The 23,971-nt window shown below is 47.3% G+C and overlaps 1 long non-coding RNA gene across 1 annotated transcript; it reads right to left on the bottom strand.

The window, feature by feature from the left end:
• Nucleotides 1-1,130: 1,130 nt before the first annotated feature.
• LOC143528646 (uncharacterized) lies at nt 1,131-5,192 on the bottom strand. The gene is made up of 3 exons (XR_013134509.1): nt 4,874-5,192; nt 1,652-1,745; nt 1,131-1,522 (listed from the first exon to the last, which is right to left on the bottom strand). It is a non-coding gene; the product is annotated as an uncharacterized LOC143528646 (long non-coding RNA).
• Between the last annotated feature and the right edge of the window lie 18,779 nt (nt 5,193-23,971).

Genomic DNA, 23,971 nt, shown 5'->3' with positions numbered 1-23,971 from the left:
TCATTTCGGACACATCAATAATATTTTGTATCACACCAAGTTCATTTTATTTTATTTAATTACACCCACACCACACCACCACACCCACACACACAAGTACATTCTTTCCTCACTGTGTCCTTAGTCTGAAAGTAACGAACTGTTACTACGTCCCTGTATCTACGTCCTCCTTCTAAACCAGCTCAGCTCCTGAGCTCTTTGTCTTGGTCAGCGTTTGCAGACGTATGACTGATGACTGACCACTGAATCTTCCCTGCATCCTTCCCCAGATCTGGACCCAGCACAACTGCATCCTCAGCCTTCGTGAACATCTCCACCAGTGAGGGACGCTGGTGTGCGCACGAGTCCGTGTGCGTCCTCACGTAAACTCCCGGCTCGGTTCAGCTGTGCCAGTGAAGTGGCCCGCTCCAGGAAGGTATGCTAATCCAAGCTTCACCCATCATTCTTCCCTGTCCTCCGCAATTCTCCGGATTGGAAGGGAAGGAAAATGCGGTGGAACAATATGCTCTCTTCAGTAATAATTAAGCTGATGGCCTATTATGCTGTATTGCAAATCAATATGTACGGGCCTGGCTCTGCTTGAAGTGGGGAGGCTTGGCGCCGTGCCAACCGCATCTCGCGCTGTGGATGAGCAGATGCAGGTGCATCGTAACTTGCTGTGGGGGGAGGGGGAGGCGGGTGTTGGGGGGGGGGGGGGGGGTTGAGGAACAGCCTGGTGACAATAGCAACAGACCTCTCCAGTGTAATTGTGTGTGAACGCTCATTTTGAGGAAGGCATTGCTTTTGTTATGCAGGTGCTCAGATTCTCTCTATCCCTCCCCTCTGTCCCCCTCTTTATCCCTCTCTCTGTCCCTCTCTCTCTATCCCTCCTTCTGTCCCTGTCTCCCATCTTTCTGTCCCTCTTTCCCACAGCTCGTTCAGTCGGTTTAACTCACCGCCCTTCACTCTGAAGCCCAGTATATCTCATTTCCTTTTATCTCATCATTCATTCTTAAGTCTGTGTGTGTTGTGTGTGTGTGTGTGTGGGGGGGGGGGGGGGGGGGGGGGGGGGGGGGGGGGGGGGGGGGGTAATGAAAATAAATGTCAAGTTTAGTATTATTCAGCAGGCATTTTTAATCTGAAAACAATGTTTCACACTTTGAATAAACAAAAACACTTCTGTTGACAATGTAATGATCAGCAAACCTAATTAAACGATCCCAGACAGACGATGGTACTGTGTGAACATCACTCTGCCCGACTCATTATGTATGTGCAGAATATATATTTATATTGTAAAGTTCCCCAGTGTTTACCGTCCTGGTTTGTTTGCTTGGTTTCACTCTGTTTATTTCTACTTTGATTCCACTATTTTTCAGCCTATTGGATGTTGTGTAGTTGTCATCAAAAGCCGTCTCTCCATGAAAGTTCTAGTGTTTTTGATGGAGAACTGAATATCGGCATTAAAAATATAATGGTATATTGCAAAAACATCACTTCACAGATTCAGAGCAAGTGTAGGAGCAGATGTTCCTCCAGTGATCTGTAAATAAGTGGGATTGTAGATAAAGACACGGAGGAGGTCGTTAGATATGCAGGAAGCACTGGAGAACACTTTAAATTGGCAGCAGGAAATTGTGAGAAAATAGTCACAAACTGTTAGGGTACGTACAGTATTTGCGTTTCTCTTTCTTTTTTGAGCTTTTTCCTCTCTCTTTCTGTTCAAAACCCCTTATCCATGCCCTGCTGCACTCTCTGGGAAAGACCTTGAAGAAAACCGCATAAAAAAAAATTTAATCATTGATAAGAAAGGAAGAAAAAAAGAACAAACTACATAGAGGAACATCCAAACAGGAAGTGAGGAATAAGTTGTAGATGAAGAGTAAGTTTTTCTGGAGTCACGGAAGACCCTGCGTTACTATGTCAACTAGGTCTGCTTCGCACAGATCTGGAGAGAGAGGGACACAGAAGCCTGCCCTCCACATATTTAATGAAATTTCTAACAATTATTCTCCAATCAGATTAAGTGCTCGTTTAAAATGCAAATATGTTCTTGTCTCTGACATGCTGTAATTACGTAGAACAATGCTGTGTTTTTCTCCTGCTGTAACACGGCCCTCATCAAGGGCTTTGAAAACAGAACAATGATTGACCACCTGGTCTAGTTACAGTTGCTTAGTTTATATAGCGCATCTATCTCTATAGAAAATCAATGGGGAATTGTACGCACTAGAACGGTTCATGCCTGTTTTTCTATCTGCTCTGTAATTAGCCTGACCTGAGTGACAGATGTTGAAGATAAACCACTACCTCCATGTTATCATTATCTTTATCATAAAAATGTCATCTCTGCAGGCTACTCAGACTCCGGCTAATCCCCTTTAAGACTGTGAAACCGAACATTTTAAATGTTCTTACGAAACTAAAATAGCTACTAATTAGGTTAGCGAGAGCACAGAAATACAGTTAGTGATAGTTAAAGACAACAAAGAAATACATAATAAAAAACGAAATGGTTTTAGTAATGGCCTTGTAGTTTCATTTTTTATTTTAATATTTATTATTAAACTGGTATTATAGATCATAGAATTTGACATGTACATTGCCAAAATAATATTCTTTCTTCTCTCTCTCCCTCTCTCTCTCTCTCTCTCTCTCTCTCTCCTCTCTCCCCCTCTCTTCCTCTATCCTCGCCTCCCTCCCTGTCTGCCTTTGATGTGTTATGTGTGTATAGTTTCTCTTTCTCATCCAATATTTTAGGTCTATCACCCTGCTCTTCAACACACAGTCTCGTCTGGCCCTGAAAAACATGTCACAAAGTAAAATAAAAAAAAAAAATCATAATAAAATCCATTTCGTCGATATTCATTTCTGCAGCTCACTTGGTTCATTTGGTATCTGTGACAATTTAACTAAAATCAATTTAGCGATATTCCAGCTGGCAGGTGATTAAATTATTGTGCCATCAGTTTATTTGAGCAGCGGCGTGCGGGGACTGGGGTGACGCTTGTGCAGCCCTGTTTTCATTTGTTACGTGCGGTTGGCTCTGCTATCATCTCTAGTCGTGTGCTCAGTGCGTTTTTGTAGCATTGAGAAGCATTTTAATCACAGCACCACCAAGTCGTTTCGTGGCACAACCCAATGGGCCGAACAGCAAAGAAATCCCCCTCTAACTCTACTCGTGCTTTTCCAGTGATTAATACAAACAAGCAATTTCTCTGAAGAATGGCGCTATGAGAGATTAACCCTTCCTTGTCTCCAGAGTCCATTTATAATTATTATATTGTGTCTCAATTTAACTCAGAGCAGATCTCACTGTACAGATCGTCTACGACCCGCGCGGGAACAACATCTGATGAATCCAGAGCGTTCAGCTGAGCAGAGAAAATTAATTGGATTAAAAATCTTATAATCGGTTACTTTATGCATTCAACCTTGCACCACCACCGTCCACCACCTCCTCCACTCACCCCCCCCCCCCACCCCCCCCCCCCCCCCCCCCCCACTCCCCCCCCCCCCCCCCAACCCCCCCCCCCCATCATGCTGCGCATCAGGAAACACATTCTAAAAATTTCCCTCAGTTTTCACGAGCCAAGGTGTCGAGCCCGAGCGTTGATTCATTTACCATAATCACTGTGTTCTAATGGAACGGTTAATACTGGAGTGACACTGTGTTTCTGTGCTGAAGGACACCCAATCAGTGCGACCACAACTCTGAGGTGATGAATGTGTAATTACCAAGTTTGACAGACCTTGTTCAGCTCTCTGTGCGTGTGCACACACGTGTGTGAGTGTGAGAAGGGGGAGGAGTGAGATGCCGAGTGTTGCGGGTTACACTCCTGACCTCTGCAACAAGAATGCTGTGTTGATAGAAACACTCTTTGATCTGAGGTTATGGAATTACACCCTGGTCCTTTAGCGTGTATATACTGTGTCTACTGCGTCTTTATCACTTGTGTCCTAGTGTTGGGAAAAAAAGAAGACCGGTTTATATATTGTAACATCTGCACTGCGACATACCTAATTGATTATTCAGTTGGATTTATCACATATGTGAGTAATGTGTAATTTTCTCCGGCCCTGTAAATATGGGTTCTGACCAGTGGCTGTGTGTGTGCGGCGTGTGCCCTGCAGAGACCCCGCAGGCCAGCAGTGGTTGGTCCAGCTGGAAGGGTGACTGTGGCGTGGACTGTGCATTTTTGGGAAGATGAAAGACTGGATTCTTGTAAAGTGGATTTTAGAGGATGTTTTAAAGTGCGTTAAGCTGGGCGTACACTGTACGATATTTTAAATCGTGTACTCAGCTCCAGCTCAAACTGTACGACTAAATCGCAGGGTTTAAAAATTCACAGCTCACGATTCACATACTCACACTATACGACCCGACGCTCTCATGCGATCTCACGAGGAGCGATTGAATTTCAAACATGTTGATATTCTTGCGACGCTGCGATTTCTGATCGGGAGTTGGTCCGTGAGGTGTGAATCGCTCCTCGTTTACCTGTGTAAACCTATACGATGCACGGACACGCGATTGAGCCGAAACTCGGCCCCGATCGAAAAAATAGTCGCACGAGTGAAAAATCGGCTGAAAATGGGCCAAAAAATCGCACAGTGTACGCCCAGCTTTAGGCTAGCGGGTTTCCTCAGGTCAAGAACCCACACAGATCACGTCTTCCTTTTCCTCATAATGAATGACTGGTAACTGAGCCCAGCCCTCGTTAAACAAACCCTTCTGCTGAAGTGCTATTTGTGTCTTGTTCAGGAGGAAATAGAATCTGCTTCCCAAACCCTGACAAAAGTGGTATGTGATTTAAATACAACACGAGATACAGCACATTTCCAGAGTGACAGAGGAACACATGTAGTGTGGGGCTGCAGCACGCCAACTGACCTTCGCAGGGACATGAACATCTCTCTGCATGGCTGATTGACTCCAGCCTGCCAGACCCAGTGACCTGCCCCTGCACGCGGAACACAGCCAGTCATTTTCAAAGCGCTCCACGCGTCAGAATTAGCGAAGGCAAGACATTACAAGATCCGAGAATGAGATGTAGAAAGGTTCAAGATTGCTGCGGCTACGTGAGAGTGCGAGATGTTAATAGACAAAAAAAAGAGAGGCAGAGGAGAGAGAGAGAGAGAGAGAGAGAGAGAGTCGTGTATACACCTTTCACAGAAATGGACTATTCTGACACCTGCAGCCCTTTTGCAAGCGGCGGTTGTCGTGACAGGCCTCGCCTCCCTCTCAGTCACCTCCCTCTCTAAACACATGTTAATAAATCCGCTCCTGTCCCGGGGTCAATCCCCCTAAGCTAACGACAAACGTTTAAATATAGAAGGCTGATCCCGCCAGCTCCCCGTTCCGCCGTGGATCGGTGAGGAGGCGCGTCGCCGAGCCCCGAGCGCGCAACGAGCACGCGCACACCGGGCCGGTTATGAGGACTCTTTGAAATGATGAATCAGGTCTTGTATGTGATGTCTCGATCTCCGCGCACACAGTAATTTGTTTTTAATCACTGGTGTTTTGGTTAAGTGTTCTGGGGTGGCGTGGCAAGTTTTTCCTTCTACTTCATTAATGCGTGTAAAAATGGATTTTCCATCGGCGTCCCCCCCCCCCCCCCCCCCCCCCCTCTTTCTTTCTTCATATTATCCAAGCATGTTTGGTAAATCTTTCCCTCCAAAATGAAGCACTGAATACAAACACAATGTATTTGATCCTGTGATTCAGATCGTGAATTATAATGTGCCTGCATTTGACTCAAAGCAATTATTATACCTTTGTGTTGCACATCAGAAGTGCTGATGTATCAGGCGCCGCTGTTCTGGGTGTCAGTTACGCCATTTTGTGTGAGTTACTCAGTGACTTGTGTTGGTGTGTCTGAGATGTCGTTTGATTTGAATATCCATAATTACTACAGACGCATCTAAAGGACGTTATTATAAGCATTTGCTGAAACTTCAAACATGTTTTATGAGAAGCCTAGAACATCAAATGTGTGCGTCGTTGAATCGTTTTTAAATGTAGGCTTATTCATGTGGGCAATTGAATAACACTGGTGTAGTGATCAGAGAGCAGATTATGTTCAATGAAGAGTGACAAAGCACTTAGCACGAGCCTCCTTGAGTATTGAATTTAAGGTCATCGGTCAAGCCATTTAAGTTTGTTTTGGTGGGTTTTTAATCGCTGGTGAATTGTATTTGTGCGCAGCTCCATGGGAACGCAGAGACATATCTTCCTGTCCTCTTTGAAGCAATTGCACATAGAATTACAAGCGCAGAGATGTTTAGTGCAGCGTGCTGGCGTGTCCGAACATCACGGATATATAATGACCTTCATGAATGTATACGAGCAATAGCTATCCTCTTAAATGAATATTAACCGACTCCTTGCAGGTTTGTATAATTTGCAGCTCGCCTGAAGTCAGACACAAATGACTCAAAACTGTTTTGTGTATAGCAGCTAGGCGGTCAGAACACGTGTTTCCCCTCTACGGTACCCCCGATAGTCTTGTCAAAGCAGTTACAGGCCTACTTAAGTATCATGTTTTGCTTAGAGCGACAATTTATAAACCATGCTCTTATTGAATAGTACTAAATACATTCCTTGTCCACGCGTGCGCCTAGTATATCTCAGAACTTGCTGCTTATTTAGCTACCTGTAAGCAGACAGGCGGGTTTTGTCTAGGCCGTCTCTATTAAAACCCTGTTAATAGGTGATCAACTGCACAGGCCCTCTGGGGTTTGTCTGCTGTGTACCCTGTGGTCCGTATTGCAGTGAGCGAGCACTAGCCTTCTCTGGAGAGTTAGGCAGAGTTTCCTATAACTTCGAGGCAAATAGATACGGTTGTTGGGGAAATATCTGTACATTAACGTTCATATATAGTGTTGCAATTTTAGCCTTTCAGCCTGTTTACTCTGATACCCGGGTGAAAATCATATGGTTTTGGAGTTATTCTACTGGGCATACGGTGTATTGATATTCAGACTGGAACAGAATTCAAAATGTCATTGCTAAGCGTTTCCCCCGAGAGAATCACTTCTTTCTCTATAATTTCCATTGAAATTTTGTGTGCAAATGCAGTAATAGACACATTTATAACATCAAAAGGATTCAATTTTCTTTTCAATCACACAACAGTATGAATAGCTTTTTCTCCATTGAGCCCAACAACGAGCCGCCATTACCCGGCGCTAAAGGATGGCTCGCCGTCACTCGCTTTTTATGAAAGTGTGTCAAACTATTTCCCGCGTCGTCACATTTGTTCTAAGCTAACGGAGCTGTCAAACAGGTTTGTTTCTAATTTGTCAGGCAAATGTCGTTTTTATTTCAGTTGGTGCAGAGTAATCACACGCAATGCATGTATTTATATATATTTTAATGCAGACTGCAAGTCTCTTTAATACATTAACTCCACTGCCAAACAGTCCATGGGAGGCTGGTGGTGACAAGCCCAGACAGCTAATTGCGACTGGTAAATTATTTGGAAAGGATGACATGCGTAGCGAGTCGCTGACTGCTGTGTGTCGGGTGTTCGGGATGGAGTGATGGCCGTCTGGCGTGCAAATGGAGGAGTGTGGGTGAAAGTGACCGTTTCTGCCTCACTCGTGTAATGGCCCTCCTGCCCAGCTGTGCGCTGAAAGGTTACGGCAAATGACTGGAATTCATGACTTCTCTTATTTCATTTTATTTTATTTTTATTGCATTTATTTAATTTATTCTCCACATCTCTCCCTGAGTGTGGTGCTATAGGTTTGTCTTGGCAGTTGAGATATTCCCTGGCTTTATCTTGTCCGTCTTGGTATTACTGATGCTATTTTACTGTATTATTATATATCACTGCTACCATGTTTTTAAGAGGGAATCTTTTAAGTATGGATTCATTATGCTAATTGTGTGATCGGTGCTTTTGGGTCGTCAGTGGAGTTGTTTCAAATGAATGTTGACAACCCAGGACCTTACTGTCCTTATGCAAAGCAAAAATTAGGACCCCCCCCCCCCCCCCCCCCCCCCCCCCCCCCCCCCACCCCCCCCCCCGTGTTCTCGTGTTCAGCTACTCTGAAGTCTTCACTCTAATGCGGATATCCTGCTCATCTGAAGTAATTAATCAGCTTTCACACACTCCTGACCCAACGCGGAGCAGCAAACGGACTTCCCGGACCCGCGCGTCCGAGCAGACGTGGCCCGCGATTTGAAACACATATGGTTTTGATCATGCCGCCCATCAGGGATTTTAATTATACCTGCCCTTTCCTTGTTTACAATACAAGGGAGCCCACATAGCCCCACCATCTATTTATTTACAGGGCCAGCAAGAAAGTATTAGGATAAATATTTCATCAAGAATGTTAATGTGGCCAATTACAGCGTTCAATTCCGATGAGCCAATTATGTGACGGTGTAAAGACAGACTGTCAATCAGCGTTTTTAGAAGAAGCGGGGCGGTGGGTGTCGGTTCTCCCACTACATAACCCACAACGTAATTGTACGAGTGCTCCATTAAAGCTCTGCATTTCCTCGTAACAAACTACCATCAATTTCCCCTCACTTGACGCGGTCTGAAGACGTGTGCGCTTTAAACCTGAACACATCCATCTTCACGCTCACATTTCCAAAGGTCTTTCATTCTCTCTGAAATCCATATATATTTTTTTTTCAATAGCAACCAAAGTCAAAACAGCCTGGAGTCAGGGTGCGTGAGTTTGGTGAGAGGTGAAGTAGAGGGGCTTATGCAACACACCTTGAGTGATTTTAAGATTAGCACTAGTATATATTGATCCTCACGTTGTCTCTCTGCGGACGCTTTCTTTTCCCTGTGAATAGACTGACGTGTGCTTATTCAATTTTGACATTTATTCAGCTGGCCAAAAATAACCACTGCAGTATGGATTGGCGTGCTTAAGGGAGAACAGGGGAATTGTTTGAAAATCTTTAAATAAGTGAGTGTTAATTTATTCTTCCTTCGGAGTGGTTGAATGTCAATTTCATAATACATGTTGATCATTTGCTGGAATTTATATTGTATATAAAAAAAACACTTGAAAGCGATGAGGTTGGGTGTGAGAGGACATGTGATGAGGACATGTGATGAGGACATGTGATGAGGACGTGTGATGAGGACGTGTGATGAGGACATGTGATGAGGACGTGTGATGAGGACGTGTGATGAGGACGTGTGATGAGGACGTGAGATGAGGACATGAGATGAGAACATGAGATGAGGACATGTGATGAGGACATGTGATGAGGACATGTGATGAGGACATGAGATGAGGACGTGTGATGAGAACGTGTGATGAGGACATGAGATGAGGACATGAGATGAGGACATGTGATGAGGACATATGATGTTTAGACAAGTTGCATAATGAGTAAAAAACAAACAAACAAAAAAAAAACCTTCACTGTACGCATGACCCTGATGCAGAATCTTCCTAATTGGCTAGTTAGTGCTGGCTATCAGGTATCCAGAATGGCGTGAAGACTCTAAGTCTCCACCAGGAGAACTGAGAGGTGCCCGTCCAGACGGCGTGGCCAGCAGACATCTGCCACCCAGCAGGCAGAGGAACAGCTGGAGCAGACTCCTGCTGCCTGCCTCTGCATCTCTCCTCCCCATTAGGAAGCTCTCCGAGGAGCCGTTCGCTGGGGGGCGTCCTTCCTCAGGCCTGCACTGCAGCAGCCGGCCGTGTGCCCCATTACCTCCACACTTCCAAACTTTCCCCCCAAATTAGTTTTATAAACACCTCTGCACGCTGTTTACAGGAGACTGTGAGCGCACCGTAACCTCACATTACCTGCAGCAGAGTTTTTTGACCAAGCACCTGCTTCAGCTTAGCTGAGCCGTCAAGGTTGGAACCCAAGTTGCGCGTGACGGCTCACGTGGGACGCGGCTCACGTGGAAACACGGCTCTCTGCTCCTCCCTTTGCGAAGGCTGTGTCCCTGATGCAGACCCACATTGTGAACACCATTACAGCTGACAGCGCACTCACTTCGGCAGATATCGCCGTGACAGGCAAGCTTCTTCAGGGCGGATAATTGTATCCTGGGTCAGCAGCACGCTGCTTATTACTGATTCATGGCGAACAGTATGAACTCCCTGTGAATGTATAAAAATATGTTTAAAAGGCCATTCTCCTCGACTAAAATCACAGCTCCCGCACCACGAGGTTTTGTCACCGACGTCTCCTGTTTGCCTGCCAGCTCTGCTTTTAAGGGTCTGGCAGTGAAGATGCGGTGTGTATTTAAAGGACCTGACAGGTCAGACAGTAATGCAGTTGTCTGGGCTTTTATTTTCTATGTGGATCCGCTTTGCAAAGCCACAGTGCATCAGAAAGAAGCTTGCTTGGCAGATGGGTGGGGGGGGGGGGGGGGGGGGGGGGGGGGGGGACGGGACAAGAGGCTTCTGCAAGTTTTACAGCAGTTCAGTTGAAAGAAATGCCGCTTCTGTTGCTATAGTGTGTATGAACAGTTCCATTGTCATTTTACCTTGAGTGTGTGTGGTGTACATACAGTGCAGGAATGTTAATTGCTCAGTTGTGATTCTTTGGGTTCTGGGAATTATTGATTTTGTGTGAAAATATGTTCCCTTCTGCTGCTTATGTTATTGTGCCCGTCTGTCCTTGGACAAACTAGTAGTTGGACAAAATGTTTTTTTTTCTTCTTCTTCACTATTCTTGAGGTGAACTTGGTTTTGGAAGTTTTAGATGCTACCGTTTGCTGCTGGCATGACTTATGGGAGGGGTAACCATGGTGACTATTTCAAATACTGCACAAGGCCAGAAATAGAGCCAGAAGAGGATCGCAATCGTCTCCAGTTACGCTCCAGATTCCTTTTTTAACGAGGTCCAAATTACAAGACGTTTTTTTTTCCTTCTCTGTGCACCACCACTCCCTGTAATTTCTGCTGGTGGCATTGTATATTGTTCATCATTGTAAATACACCCAGACCACTGAACATGAGGTCATCACCACCAGGCCTGCTCCGTCTAATTACTGCTTATGGCTGACTGAGAGGGCTCACCCAGCCGCGAGAGGGGTATGCTGCCACAACTGCACAGCTGCTGCTTGTGTAGCGCGCAGACACACACACATACACACACACACACACACACCCACAAACACACAAACATAAACTGACACGGCACAGAGCAGTACAGTACAGCTCCCAAACGCAGCTGTGAAGCATCACAAGTGCACGACCCAATCCTCTCACCCTGCTCAAAACGTCTCTCTATCTGACACACACAAACACACACACACACATGGGGACAGCCATGATGGCAAATGACAGTGGAGTGGGGCCTCCACCCCAGCTGCCAGACCTCAGAACGTTCTGCACCCCGCACCACACACTCCGCTCACGCCTGCCTCTGGCCTTTATTTGCTCGTAAAAATATACACACTCCTCATTATGTGTTTTCAGAAGATAAAGGAGTGAAAACTTTTCTTGATACTATAAGCATTAAAAAAAGATGAAGAGAAGAAGCCTGTTCAGAGAGTGGTAGATTCAGTTATCTATATATATGTTATATATACACACACACACACACACACACACATCAGATGAGGAGATCATCTCCAAAACACTCTCTGTGCTTGTTCTGCTCTGGATATCTGGCTTCCAGATCCACGGTGGAAGCGTGGTGCGCATTATTGTACTGTTTCGAGATGTAATACTCTCAAAAATCCTCTTTCATTTTTTTCTAAAACTGTTCTCTGAGATGGTAACTATCATAATTAAGTTTAATTGAAACATCTGACAGCTCTGCTCAGGAAAACAGATGAAAGGAGGGAAATTCTGCACGTCTTGATGGAGAAACTGAACCACAACAAAACCCCTTCGAAAGTATGCAGATGTGACCCATCAATGACAATTCGAAGAATGGTCTTTTGACGACCAACTCCAATAAGGAAGTAGGAAATGACTAAACAACCAAGTTGCTGCCCGTTTGGTAGCAGTGGGACCAAAACCAAAAACTTCCTGAATTCACAGGAAGTGGCACGTGTGCCCCGGCTTTTTGGCGCCCAATCGGGCACAGGAAAGAGGCCGGGCCAGCGCGGAGGACTGGACTTGGCAGGCCGACGCTCAGCATTGTGGGATGCGGCACTCGACGTGCGAGAGCTCGTGCTGGCCATTCATTGGCCCCCGGCTCAGTGGTGCCGCCATGTGATTATCATTGTCCCGCACCAGATGGCCCATCATCTGTTTCAGACTGCGCAGAGGAAAGCAGGCTAGTGAGAGCTGCCCCTCACCGTCGACGTGGAGAGGGGCCATTGTGATCAGGCGCCCCCTTTGCTGTTGCAGCCCTAGCATCCACAGATATTGGTAGAAAGGCTGAAAACGCCCGAGGAACGTTGCCATGTCCTCAAGCCTACGAGGAGCTCCGCTGCCCGACCAAAGGCTTCGGGTTTGAGGGATAGAACCTGTCTGGAAGGAACTGAGAGTCTGGTCTCTCAGGGTGTCCGCTGTTAGCAGCTTGTGGGCTGTGGATGCTCTGTGAGCGCTCTGTGAATTCCCTGAATGCTCTGTGAATGCTCTATGAATGCTCTGTGAGTACTCTGAATGCTTTATGAATGCTCTGTGAATGGTCTATGAATGATCTATGAATTATCTATGAATGCTCTGTGAATGATCTATGAATGCTTTTTGAATGCTCTGTGAATTATCTTTGAATGCTTTCTGAATGTTCTGTGAATGCTCTATGAATGTTCTGTGAACACTCTATGAATGCTCTGCATGGCTGCCTCACTCCAGGTCACATTTCCATTGCTCTGCTTGGCAGGTGAAGGCTGTCATGACTCCCTCTCCTCTGTTAGCCACACTACCCAATCACGAGCCCTAATGATGAAAACCACTCTGAAACGGCTCCAGTTGGTGAGGACAGTCAGAGAGTGTGGCATCAGAGGTGGTGACATGATATAGAAGGACAGGCTAACTATTAAATATCCATCACGCCACGCAGCTCCGGGCCTAATGCACCCAAACACATGACTACTTTGCCCGGGCCCCTCTTCCCGCCACAATGATTAAGTAAGTCCTTAATTTCCAAGACAAATAAAAAATGCACAATCATTTTATCATGAATGTAAATGACCTGTCTTCTCTGATGACAGTTCGGTCGGGGGGGCGGGAGGGGTGCTGTCTAGCCGCTAAAGCTAATACGCCACTTTGTATACTTCAGAGAGCAGGGCACTCACTCGGACTGTGGGCTTTCTGCCGTATTATCATTTTAATGAAGCAGGGTATTTCTACCCCCCCCCCCCCCCCCCGGGAACCTCTAATGCAGTTGTCTTAGATTCTCCTTTCATCTGTCTTCTTCAAACGCTGGAGGTTGTTAAACAAATGGACGTGTCTGAGTGAATAAAACTGATATGGCTGGGCTATTGTTGGCTGGCCCAATTAAGGCTCGGGGGTCCAGACCCAGGCGTGCGTGAGCCCTCGGCACACATGTACCACAATGCAGCCTGCTGACTGTTTTGTGTTTATTTAAATCACCTGTACCATTAAGGACATGTGAGTCCGGGATGTTTTATCTACGACTGTATGAAAAACACAGTGTGCACATCACTGCGTTTGATTTCCTTTCTTTCCTTCATCCACTCAGATCCAGTTTCAGGAATGGAAAATTCATCTTACTATGTAGCATGTCATTAATTAACACAACAGCGTTGTAATCACTCTGAGATATGATTCATTCATCACAGGTCTGTCATTCATCTGAGAGATGATTTCTTAAAAGAAGCGAAGAGGTAAAATGCCATTTTCAAAGTTTACACAAGACTGCAAAGAGTGAAAAGTCATTACAAACCCATGGTGCTCAGAGCCACTGTGTCACAAGTCTGACAAAATGCACTGTAAAGTAAAGCTGTTTTTCAGGCTTAGGTGAACTAGTGTATTTAGATCATCTTTACAGTGGTATACCGTAGTTTGCAGTGGTTTACCATGGTTTACAGTGTTTTACAGTGGTTTACAGTAGTTTACAGTGTTTTACAGTGGATTACAGTGGGTTACAGTGGTTGCAGTGGTTACAGTCATGTTTCACTTATTGACAAGCACTGCATCACTAACAAACTGCTCAGAATATAGTTTATATCACTGGGTTCTTGAAAGTCTTGGCTACTTTTCTTAAGACCCCAATATACACCCCAACACATCCCAAATGTTCCTTCACTGCTGTAAGAGATAGATTCAGTGGTGGGACTACAACTTACTTAGACAGTACTTCTGAAATCTTTAATTGTGACTTTAAAGGGGTGAAAAAGGGTCTTTTCGTGTCAGATGAGATGATAAAACGTGTGTGTGTGTGTGTGTGTGTGTGTGTGTGTATGTGTGTGTGTGAGTGTTTTACAGGAGAGTGTTGGCAGCTGGCAGACACTGCCTCAGTCTCTCTCTGCTCATGTTTATGCAGAGATAAGTTGATTTCTTTTGATTTTGGCGTTGAAGTTCTTGATTTGCTGCTGACTGGCTCCTGGCAGGATCTGTGTGCAGTTCCAGTGGTTCAGGGGTTCACTAATTAACCCTACGGCAGACGGAGAGAGACAAGAGACCTCTGTGTCGCTCTCTCACATTCTTTTCCTGTCTCACTCTGTTATTTCAGTTTCTCTGTCTCACTCTCGGAGTGTCTCTCATGTCTCTGTTCTTGTTTCTGTCTCTCTCTCTTTCTTTCTACATGTTTGTGTGCTCTCACCACTAAGTCATCTCCCATATTTGAGGTGATGACAAAGTTTAGCCTTGTTTTGAGGTCTTGAAGAACATGCATGTGCACACACACACACACACACACACACACACACACACACATGCAAACAGGCTGGAAAAATATGATCATCCTTTAAAGTGTCTTGTCAGCAGTAGACAGTGTGAGATTAGTGGGCCCATCAGTGCCACACCGGTCCTCTTTATTCATCCTTCTCTACGTCTCCTAGCCCGTAGTGTCACCCCTACACCTTCACTCCAGATCACTCCTCCTCTTCATCTGCTGACTTTAGCGGTGCTGGTGGTCTTTGATGCCACTTTGGTCTTTTCTGTTTGTGGATCTGAGTGTGGATCTGAGTGTGTTTGGGGTCCAGTGCACATGGGACCTCTGGTCTGGCCTGGGCACCACTACAGAGGTCACGTGGGACCATACACACATGAGTGTGTGTATACTGGGGCAGATGGTCCAGGGCTGAGGGTTAGGGTGGATGGTTAGGGCAGATAACTAGGGCGGATGGGTAGGGCGGATAACTAGGGCGGATGGGTAGGGTGGATGGGTAGAGCGGATAACTAGGGCGGATGGGTAGGGTGGATGGTTAAGGCGGATAACTAGGGCGGATAACTAGGGCGGATGGGTAGGGCGGATGGGTAGGGCGGATAACTAGGGCGGATGGGTAGGGCGGATGGGTAGGGTGGATGGGTAGAGCGGATAACTAGGGCGGATGGGTAGGGTGGATGGGTAGAGCGGATAACTAGGGCGGATGGGTAGGGCGGATGGTTAGGGCGGATAACTAGGGTGGATGGTTAGGGCGGATAACTAGGGCGGATGGGTAGGGTGGATGGTTAGGGCGGATAACTAGGGCGGATGGGTAGGGCGGATGGTTAGGGCGGATAACTAGGGCGGATGGGTAGGGTGGATGGTTAGGGCGGATAACTAGGGCGGATGGGTAGGGCGGATAACTAGGGCGGATGGGTAGGGCGGATGGGTAGGGCGGATGGGTAGGGTGGATGGGTAGCCTTCATCTTCAACAGTGTGCTCACTGTGATCCTTCCCCCTCTCAGGAGTCTGCTCTATTTTCTCTTCTCATCTCACTCTCTTTGCCCTCTATTCTCTCTCTTATCCCTCTTTTCTCCCTCTATTCTCTCTCATCTCCCTCTCTTCTCTCTATTCTCCCTCTCTTCGCCCTCTATTCTCTCTATACTCACTCTATACTCTCTTCTCCCTCTTTTCTCACTCTATTCTCCCTCTATTCTCTCTCTTCTCCCTCTATTTTCTCTCTTCTCCATCTCTTCTCCCTCTATTCTCTCTCATCTCCCTCTATTTTCTCTCTTCTCCATCTCTTCTCTCTTCTCCCTCTGTCTTACACGGGCTCTCTCTCTCCCCCCTTGATGACATGTGGGCAGGAAGTCCCCCCCCCCCCCCCCCCCCAGCTTACTCAGCCTGAGCAGACAGTAAGTCAGGATAAATGGAGAGGGGGAGGGGCCTCCTAATGAATGAACTTTCTCCAGCCTGCCATGGGCTAAAGACAGAGAGAGCTCAGCTAGCCCCTCCTTCGTTCCGCAGGAGCAGTGAGGGCAGTGCGGGCAGGGGCGCGCTGGGGGGGGGGGGGGTGTCTCTCAATTAGGCATGCGTTATAATTAAATGCAACGTCAGGGGGACCAGGGAAGACCTGCCACATCTCTGTCCTCAGCTAAACTCCACACATTCATCATCTTGACTGATGGCTGGGCCTAAACAGGAATATTGTTTCTGATTTGTTTTTGTTGTGGTGATGGTGTCTGCGTGTATGTGAATGTGTGTATGTGTGTGTGTGTGTGTGTGTGTGTGTGTGTGTGTGTGTGTGTGTGTGTGTGTGTGTGTGTGTGTGTGTGTGTGTGTGGTTTAAGGCCGAGTTAATAGGTCCCCTCAATTTCCACCCCTTCCTTGTTTTGTATTCGTTTTAGAGGTTGCAAATCAACCTGGGCACATTTATTATGCTGGTTTCCCCCTTCTGCCTTATTCATGTGTGACAAGACACTAGTGCAGGGAGACACTGGTGCGGGGAGACGCTGGTGCGGGGAGACGCTGGTGCAGGGAGACGCTGGTGCAGGGAGACGCTGGTGCGGGGAGACACTGGTGCGGGGAGACGCTGGTGCGGGGAGACGCTGGTGCGGGGAGACGCTGGTGCAGGGAGACACTAGTGCGGGGAGACGCTGGTGCGGGGAGACGCTGGTGCGGGGAGACACTGGTGCGGGGAGACACTGGTGCTGGTGGTGAGGTTGGGGAATTTTACTACGACATTCAATACGTTTACAGTATTAGAGAAGCAGACATCTCCAGGTCCAAACAGACCCTGTTCTCACTCACACTGAGTTACTTCTCTTTGCCATTTGCCTCTCTCTCCACTGCCCCATCTCCACATCCCAGCAGAGATGTAGAACTGTGTCAGGGACCAAGGTGTGGGGGGTGTGAGGGTGGAGCACTCAGGTGGGGGCCTCCATCATCTATGTGTTAGCAGGGAAAGAGCCATGTCCCTCCCACCTCAGCTCCCCGGGACCTGGGTCCTTGACCCGACACATCACCTGTGTCCTGTGTCCTTGACCCGACACATCACCTGTGTCCTGTGTCCTTGACCCGACACATCACCTGTGTCCTGTGTCCTTGACCCGACACATCACCTGTGTCCTGTGTCCTTGACCCGGCACATCAGGCCGTGTGTGACACCTGTTTCTGTTTCTTGCATTCAGACCTTGTTCTGTTTTCTGAACACAAGTGCTTGATTGCGCAGAAGGGAGGTTTTATAGCATGATAAAGCACGAGGCCATATACTGGAAGAGCAGTGTCTCCCCGCACCAGTGTCTCCCCGCACCAGTGTCTCCCCGCACCAGTGTCTCCCCGCACCAGTGTCTCCCTGCACCAGTGTCTCCCTGCACATATACTGGAAGAGCAGTGTCTCCCCGCACCAGTGTCTCCCCAGAATGTTCCAGAATGATTCCAGTGAGGTTCCAGAATGGTTCCAGTGAGGTTCCAGAATGGTTTCAGTGAGGTTCCAGAATGGTTCCAGTGAGGTTCCAGAATGGTTCCAGTGAGGTTCTATAATGATTCCAGTGAGGTTCCAGAATGGTTCCAGTGAGGTTCTAGAATGGTTCCAATGAGGTTCCAGAATGGTTCCAGTGAGGTTCTATAATGGTTCCAGTGAGGTTCCAGAATGGTTCCAGTGAGGTTCTATAATGATTCCAGTGAGGTTCCAGAATGGTTCCAGTGAGGTTCTAGAATGGTTCCAGTGAGGTTCCAGAATGGTTTCAGAATGGTTCCAGTGAGGTTCTATAATGATTCCAGTGAGGTTCCAGAATGGTTCCAGTGAGGTTCCAGTGAGGTTCTATAATGATTCCAGTGAGGTTCCAGAATGGTTCCAGTGAGGTTCTATAATGATTCCAGTGAGGTTCTAGAATGGTTCCAGTGAGGTTTCAGAATGGTTCCAGTGAGGTTTCAGAATGGTTCCAGTGGGGTTCTATAATGATTCTAGTGAGGTTCTATAATGGTTCCAGTGAGGTTCCAGAATGGTTCCAGTGAGGTTCTAGAATGGTTCCAGTGAGGTTCTATAATGATTCCAGTGAGGTTCCAGAATGGTTCCAGAATGGTTCCAGTGAGGTTTCAGAATGGTTCCAGTGAGGTTCTAGAATGGTTCCAGTGAGGTTCCAGAATGAGTGTCCGTTGCTCTCCCATCTCTGACTTACACATCTACAGGGAGGTCCCCAGGTGAAGGAGCAGGACTACCACCATAGTGATGCATGGCTCCTCGTGAGGTCCTGAGCTGTGGTGGTACGTGATGGGATCGTACAGGTCAGCCCACACCTCCCGCCACACGGGCGGACAGGACAGGGTGCTTCAAACTCTCCTTAATCACCAGGGCAGCAGCTGAAGTTGACTTCAAAGGGACACGGTCTCCTTCACCGTGAACCTCTTTTCCTTCCTTACATCTTCAACAATGATCTACTGCCATGTGTGTGTGTGTGTGTGTGTGTGTGTTGTATACACATGTGCACACATACTTCTATTCTGAGACGGCACAGCCGGTGTCAGTGTTCCAACCAGCATGGTTCTTTTGTCTTCTCCTGCTGGTCGTGCTGTACGCTGTGGGCGCAGCAGCTGTGTGGAGTCTCTCCCTTCCTTGGCTTTTCCTCGTGTGTAATTTGGACTTGGCTCACGGTGCCGGTGCTACCCAGAAGGCCTTGGAAGAGCCCTGGAATAGTGCACTGTGCACAGAGGACAAGCTGTGACTGAGGTCTCCCCCAGAAACCAGACTGAGCTGGGGGGGAAATGGAGACCAAGGTGCTGACCACCAAAAGCCTTGCTTTGTCGTGTGTGTGTGTCTGTGTGTGTGTGTGTGTGTGTGTGTGTATGAGTGCGCGCATGTGTGTGTGTGTGTGTGTGCGTGTGTCTGCATTTGCACATACTTGTACGTGTGTTTCTCCTGGTGCATCGAGGCCATGCTATATAACACACAGCCATCAGTCCCATTTGGGTTGTGGCAACGTGTTATTTGGACAGAAAGATGCCGGCAGCGCTCTATTGATGTGCCTGGGGCCCCTGACCCCACCAGAGCGTCTCGCTTCTCCTCCGCTTTGTTAAAAGGCCCCCGTGCAGGGAGGGGGGGGTGGTAGGGGGGGGTCACGGGCTCTCACTGCCTCTTAGAGTCTGTGCCGCTCTTGCCTGTCCATCCGCCTGGCAGGAGACTCCGAGAAATTGCCGCGCACCATAATAGACTCGGCCATCCGGGACGGCCACACAATAAACGTCGTTGTAATTTCTGCTGTCACGGGGCAGCGGACGCCCCACACACCACAAACCCCCTCTTCTACACCCCCTCTTACGCACTTTTTTTTTTCTCTTGTGCTTGTTGCTCTGTGTGCAGAGAGCAATTTACATGGTGACATTAATGTACGTGTCATGTTCCATGGAAGGGTAGCCATGCAGAACCTCTAGAAGACAGAGTCCTGCTGTATTGATGCTCATGGCATCCACAGATCGAGCTGCAATACAACGTTAATGGAATTAAGTAAAGAATTCCCTCATTTACTGCTATGTTGGGGAGAGATAGAGCGAGAGAGAGACGGAGGGAGAAAGAAGGACGGGGAGAGAGAAAGAGACAGAGACGGAGGGAGATAAAGACGGAGGGAGAGAGGGGAGCATTTAAATAAGCATTGCTTTGGAAATAGATGAAGAAACATGGAGAAATGGAGAAAGCTATTTGAGCAAGTCATTTGTATGTGGTGGTGATTTGAGAAGAGGGGGATCAGTTGGAGATATGAATTGGTAATGAAATATGTGCGTTAGACAAGCACGCCACCCATAACCTTAGTGTTTTGCCTTGGGTAGACTCAATAAGCACATTGTTCAGAGCACATGCGAGACATTATCTGGGCAGTACCTGGCCTGATTGAGGGGCTGGCTCACCCGTTTTGTGCTGGATAAAAAGGAGCTCGTTTGTTCTGGGCACATAATGCAGATATGAAAATATGAATTGGGTCTGTGAGAGATCTGGCGTACATGAGAGTCATCAGCAGATAGCACACGCTCCTTTTCTCCTCTTCCTCCTCACTGTTTTTATTGCTCGGTGTAATGACATACCTTCAACCACAGACACCCAATTCCCGTTCTAATATCTTTTCTTTAACAATCTCTGCTTCAATATTGATGGCATGTTTTACTTTGTTTTACAGCGTAATGTGTCCACCTTCCTTTGTAGTGTTGTTGTTCACGTCACGGTGAGCGACGCTGGAGTGAAGGGCCGTATGTCGGAGGATGATGGACACCACTCGGATGTGTTTGATTGGTCAAGACTGTCCAGTGCACCCAGCACCTCAAACCCACCGCATGGCCCTTTCAGAACCTTGTGATGTTGAAGTTGTAGTATGTACAACTGTACATGAATTTTCTGTTTGTACTGTATGTATCTAAGAAAATGACAAAATAACATATGTGGAGGAAAATGGACGTAATATATAGTGAGATCTTTCTGTTCCACTACAATCTCTCTCTCTCTGTCACACACACACACACACACACACACACACACACACACACACACACACACACACACACACACACACACACACACACACACACACACACATACATTACCTTTCCCCTGTGACAGTGTGAGCTGTTAGGAGCTGAAGAAGTGGCTCAGGGTCCAGCTCACCTTTCGTTTCCCTCGCCGCACTGATCGTGTGTGCATGTGTGTGTGTGCATGTGTGTGTGTGCATGCGTGTGAGAGCACGTGTGTGTGTGCATGCGTGTGAGAGCATGTGTGTGTGTGCATGTGTGTGAACATGCATGTGTGTGTGTGCGTGTGTGTGTGCATGCATATGTGCGTGTGTGTGTGTGCATGTGTGTGTGTGCATGCGTGTGTGTGTGCATGCGTGTGTGTGTGAACATGCATGTGTGTGTGAACATGCGTGTGTGTGCATGCGTGTGCATGTGTGTGTGTGCATGCGTGTGTGAGCGTCTATCTGTGTGTTCAGAAACTATTTCCCTGTTGAGAGAATGGCCAGAGAGGCCTTGGACCCTAAAATGAAATGTTCAAAGCACGTGTGATTTCTAGCGGGCGCTGTTGTAGCCTCTGGTTCCTAGCGGGCGCGCTCCGTGCTACCAGGACTGGAGGGGGTGGTCAGCTGCTCTAGGGGACGTCCTTCTCATAGTGATTAACTCAGATGACACGTGAGCAGGGTAACAGAAGACCCAGCTCCTTTTTGGAAAGAAGGATGGATGAAGGGAAGAGAGAGAGAGGAGGAAGAGAAAAGAAAGGAGTGTAGCTATTGAGGTAGACATTTCAGCTCTCCACATTCTGATTTAATAACGGCCTGCCATGGAGTTCTTTATTCATTTGCCTGGATGGAGAAGTGCTGATGTATGTCATTACATACACTCCCCCAGACGCCGCACGAATTTAGGTCGGGGTTAGAACGCACACGCCGACATGTACACAAGCAGAAATATGCCTTTTATATTACCAGGAGAAAAAATAACATTTGTGCTATTTGTGCCCTGGTGGAACTGCATTTGACATTTGTTTGGTTGTGACGGTAGGCGAGGACAGACTTCTCCTGCTCTGCCCGTGCCTCCCCCCTCCCACAACACCCCCCCCCCCCCCCCCCCTCCCCGTCCAGGAGCTGTTGATCCAGGGATGTTAATACGAGTGCAAATTAATTGGTCAGGGTCGAGCTGATCCCACATTGTCTGGGAAGTCATGGTGGCGGCTCATTTTGCTATTAATCTTTCATTAATACCCTCTCTTCATTAATTCATAATCGTTTACACAGCCTGATCTTAATTGCTGGCCGTGATTTTGATCTGGATTGCAGCCAGGCATCAATTAATCTATTTTTCTGTGCCAGTCAACAAGAGCTATTATGATATGACATGGTGTAAACAGTTTGCTTTGAGCAAAGACTGTGAGAATAATGGAGAGGTTTAGTCTGTTCAAGAACATCTTTCATCTGATAGAAGTCTTCAACTTCTCTCTCTCTCTCCCTCCCTCCCTCCCTCTCTCTGACAGCAGAAGTTTCCGGTGTGTAATGAACTACATCACTCTCAGACTGAGCGGATAGTTGCCATCTATCAGTAAGACAACACCGAGCCTGTTTACAGCATGCAGCTGCTGTGTTGTCCGTATGTGTGTGTGTGTGTGTGTGTGTGTGTGTGTGTGTGTGTGTGTGTAATGTTGACATTAGCACTTTCTCATGGGGTTATGCACTCAGCTTTCAGGTAGAGGTCAGTGAGACAGGTGTTGCTCTTTCTTGAATCTGAATTTTCATGAGCCTACCCTGTGTGTGTGTGTGTGTGTGTGTGTGTGTGTGTGTGTGTGTGTGTGTGTGTGTGTGTGTGTGTGTGTGTGTGTGTGTGTGTGTATAATATATATATAGATAACTGACTGAGTGTCAGTCAAGGTCATCTCACTTCCTCTGTTCTCCTGCCTCATGGGTTAACAACGTCTTCTCTCCGGCAGGTTAACCTGAGTAATTGCCCTGGTGAGTCTAATACACGGCCCTCCTGTTGAACTTCTCGCTCTTGGGACACACACACCCTCTCAATCTCAGACGAACTAACCATGCGTTACACCATTATAAATGTTTAAGAGACATGTCAATGCGTTATTCATCTGTCTTTTATCTGCTGTGTTGTCTTACCTGTTATTGTTAGGATTCTCCTGAATTAATCATGCTGAGCAGTGAATTAGCAGCACACAGAGCGTACGAACTTCAGATAACCCGCCTTTCCTAACTCTGTCCTAACTCCACACTGCATTCTGGGCCTATGACAGCAATCATTTAGAGTCGCGTGCCTTATATGTCATGGCGTCAAGTCCCTGGACGCACACATGCTGTTAAGTATATCTAAGTCACATTGGACATGAGCGTCTGTCAAATGCTGTAATGTGAAACATAGTAGGTGATGAGTTTTTTCACTTGTCAAAGGTTTCTGTAGTTAGCGGGAATGCCAGTAGCCCAAAGTTACTTTCCCCAGTAGCGCGATGTAGCATGAAGCAGGCCTGACTTATTTTACAGACAAGTAGAATCACACGAGGTTCCCCCTTGGGGGGCCGCGCCTCGCGACGTGGTTACAGCCCTGTGAGAAGCCTCACTACATTCACAGCAGCTCGTAGCCGGGTCAGGGCACCACACGTCTTCCTGGGGGACTCGCGACGCACTCGTGTTTCATTAAAGCTGGATATCGCCGTCGACGAGACGAGGTGTCACGAGCCGTCACGAGCCTTTTTAGTATCCTCCAGACTGCTTGAAGATGCACGCTGATTATCCACCCATAGTCACTTCTGTTCCATTAAACAATTTTAATTGTTGCCTCTTATTGCGCGCGGTCTCTTCCTATCACTTCGTCTCTCTAGGCGCAGGCCTAAAGGCTTCTTGTTGCTGTCTCAGTCATTATTTACGTACGAATAAGACTCGAGCCGACGAACAAATATTATTGATGATGAAAGCCTTCCGGGTTCTCCCCGCGCCTCTTACACCGAACGGCGCGAGATCTCTGCAGCCGGCGCGCGACTATTAGGATGCATACACCACTAATTACTGATTAGTATCGTAGCATAAAACACCCCAGTCTCTCAATCAGCCCCTGTAATTTCTCCCGTGTTTAATAAGCGGCGCCGAATCCCGTCCGTGCAAATCATTCCCCATCGCCGACTTTATTCCGCGCAGTTAGTCCGTCCTGTTAGCGGCGGCGCGGAGGCACGCGCTCGTTTCAAAGAGCAGAGAGGAGAAGAAAGGCCGACGCGAGGCACGCGCTCACCGCGCC

This window comes from Brachyhypopomus gauderio, chromosome 12 (genome assembly GCF_052324685.1).
Source record: "Brachyhypopomus gauderio isolate BG-103 chromosome 12, BGAUD_0.2, whole genome shotgun sequence".
NCBI classification, from domain to species: Eukaryota; Metazoa; Chordata; class Actinopteri; order Gymnotiformes; family Hypopomidae; genus Brachyhypopomus; species Brachyhypopomus gauderio.
The sequence above is the reverse complement of the archived record's forward strand: the minus strand, read 5'-3'. Positions and strand labels throughout refer to the sequence as shown.